The sequence below is a fragment of the Bombina bombina genome, chromosome 2 (genome assembly GCF_027579735.1).
Source record: "Bombina bombina isolate aBomBom1 chromosome 2, aBomBom1.pri, whole genome shotgun sequence".
Lineage (NCBI taxonomy): Eukaryota > Metazoa > Chordata > Amphibia > Anura > Bombinatoridae > Bombina > Bombina bombina.
The window spans coordinates 936,970,790-936,973,821 of NC_069500.1; positions in this window are offsets into that span (position 1 = coordinate 936,970,790).

Sequence of the window (3,032 nt, forward strand, 5' to 3'; positions counted from 1 at the left end):
ATATTGGGATCATTATGTGCGCATTTTGGACACAGCCCTGTCGAGGTCTGTACCCATCTGTGAAACATTCTGGGCGTAATGTATACGTTGTTGATCAACTTTGTATGGGATTCTCGTATGTCATTCGACAAATTGGCCTTTCTCACTTTCTCAAAGCTTTGCTCTATCCCCTGGTCAATGGAATTTTGTTCCGTCAGTGTGTTCCAGACATTCTGAATATGTGTTCTGAGAGTATTGTTGGTTTGAGATTAAAGGGCATTGTAAGCATGTGAGATGGATGTCATCCCTCCCCTTGTCAAGGTAAAAAGTTTGTAAATGTCACAATTGTTGTCAGGCAAAGCTTCTGTTCTCAATAGGTCTTGCACATAGTGTCTCACTTGGAGGTAGGCAAAGTGGTGTGTATTAGGGATGTGAAAGTCATGTTGCAAGTCCCTGAATGATCGGATTGTCTTCCCATCATCCATCAAGATTTGTTTGACTGTAGAAATCCCCCACCCCTCCCACTGTTTAAAGGGTTTCGTAGTAATCCCTGCAGGAAAGTTAGGGTTACCTTTTAGGGGTAGGTAGATTGTGTGTTTATGTGAGACATTGAGCATCTTGCATATCTTCCACCAGGCCCTTATGGGGTGATAGAGGGGGGTATCTCTCTGATGGTGGGTTCTACCTGTGCGTGTGTCATGTGTGGTAGCATCTTCAGGGACCATGGTTTGATTAGTTCAGATTCAAGTGAGCTATTGGTGAAGTGGTTTTTGTCCACCAACCAGTCCATTACATATTTGGCTAGGGCTGCCCAATTGTAATATTCAACGTTTGGGAGCCCAAATCCTCCCACCATAGGCTGGCATGTTAGTTTGCGGTGATTCATTCTATGTTTCCTTCCCTTCCACAGAAAATTAAGGATTTCCTTATTTAGTGATTTGAGATCTTGTTTGTGTAGTAGTTCAGGCAACATCTGTAGTGTGTATAAGAGCTTGGGGAATAATATCATTTTAATTAACCCTACTCTTCCAGACAGTGAGAGCGGTAGGCCGTGCCAGTTCACTAGGAGCTGTTTAAGCTCCTTCAACAGTGGTTTAAAGTTTGCGTCATACCATTTGGCAGGGTTCAGTGCTAGATTTATCCCCAAATATTTAAAAGTGCTGTGAATGATCTTAAAGTTGTCTCTAAGGGGAATCGAAGGTTGTGTGTCATACAGCCATAGCAGTTCGGATTTGTCTTTGTTTATCCGGTATCCCGATATGTCACTGAATCCGTTAATAATCGTCATAACGGTGGGAATGTTGGCTCTAGGGTCACACATGTACAGCACCATGTCCTCAGCAAAAAGGGACAGGTGGATGATTTCGTCATCCTATGTTAAGTTCTAGTGTGTCAGTTCTAATTATTATCGCTAGGGGCTCCAATGCGAGGTCAAAAAGGAGTGGGGAGAGAGGGCACCCCTGTCTCGTGCCTCTCTTAAGAGGGAATGTTTTGGATGGCGTTCCATTTATCAAGATCGCCGCTTGAGGTGCTCTGTAGATGGTTTTAATGGCCCTCAAGAAGGGTCCCTGCACTCCATATTTCCCCAGGGCCGTAAAGAGGTGATCCCAGAGCATCTTATCAAATGCTTTTTCAGCATCTACTAGGATCAAGCATGCGTCCTCACCCGTCCTAGGTTGGTCTTTACCCTGCTTCCCCCAGAAATGAGCAAGTACTAATTGAAGCTGTCTCATGTTTCTAACTGCGGATCTACCCTGTACAAATCCAGTTTGATCTTTATGTATTAGGGAGGGAAGCACCCCCGCCAGTCTATTAGCCAGTATTTTGGTGAACAATTTGTAGTCCACGTTTAGTAGGGAGATTGGTCTATACAAGGTCAACAATGGGTCTCTGTCTGGTTTGGGAATCACCATTATATTCGCCTCTGTGAAGCGATTGGACAACCTAGCCTCCCCATCCAGTATTGCATTAAATAAGGACGCTAGTGTATCTGTGGTTTCTACCTTAAGCATTTTGTAGAATTCCCCGGGTAGCCCATCTGGTCCCGGGGTCTTCTCAAGTAGGAGTGTATCAATCGCTTTACAAACCTCCAATGGGTGAATTGGGGCGTTAAGCTTTTGTTTTTGTTCTGCATCTAGTTGTGGCAAGTGTAAGTCTTTCCAGAAGAGGACTTTTTTGTCTGAGTCAATCTCTTGTGAGCTATAGAGGTCTGAGTAGTAGTCAATAAATGCTCTGTGTATGTCTGATTCTTGTGTGAGAATTTTGTCACCCTGTCTCATGGCTGCTATGGTGCTGGATTTTCTCTCAAGTTTAGTGAGCCTTGCCAGTAACTTTCCGGTACGATTGCCAAAACGGTAATATTTGGCCTGTAGTCTGTTGTGAGCGTTAATAGAGGATTGCGTAAGATATGTGTCCCTGAGGGATTTTGTGTCCCTGTATTTCGTTCTATTCGAGTCAGTGGGATTTCGTAAGTATTGGTTTCTGGCATTCAGCAGTTGACGGAGGAGTAAGTCCCCCCTCAACTTACGGGTTTTGGTTAAATTGGCTGCATATGCTGTGACCACCCCTCTTAGGACTGCCTTCGCTGATTCCCAAAATAGAGAGATATCTCTAAGATGTTGGATGTTCAAATCTTTGTATCCCAACCATTCCCCAATTAGATATTTATGAAAATTCAGATCGTGGTATAAGTGGACGGGGAATCTCCATCTGCGAGCCTGTCTGTGTATTATTGTGGTGTTTATAGTAATTGAGACTGGTGCATGGTCTGAAATTGTAATAGGGTCAATTCGTGCATCTGTAACCCGGGGGCAGAAGGAGTCTGTTACCAAGAAGTAGTCTATGCGGGATAGAGTAGTTTTGGACGGGTGCAGGCAAGTATAGTCCCTTGACTCTGGATTCCGGTTCCTCCAAACGTCAGAGAGTGATAGAGTGTTCCTAAAGTTTTTGAGAATGAGGGTTTCCCTTTTGGAGCTAGGCCAGGATTGAGCTGGTTGTGGAGGAAGGTGTGGGTTTCGGAATCGGTCTGCTGGAGTGAGTGGTGCTATGTTAAA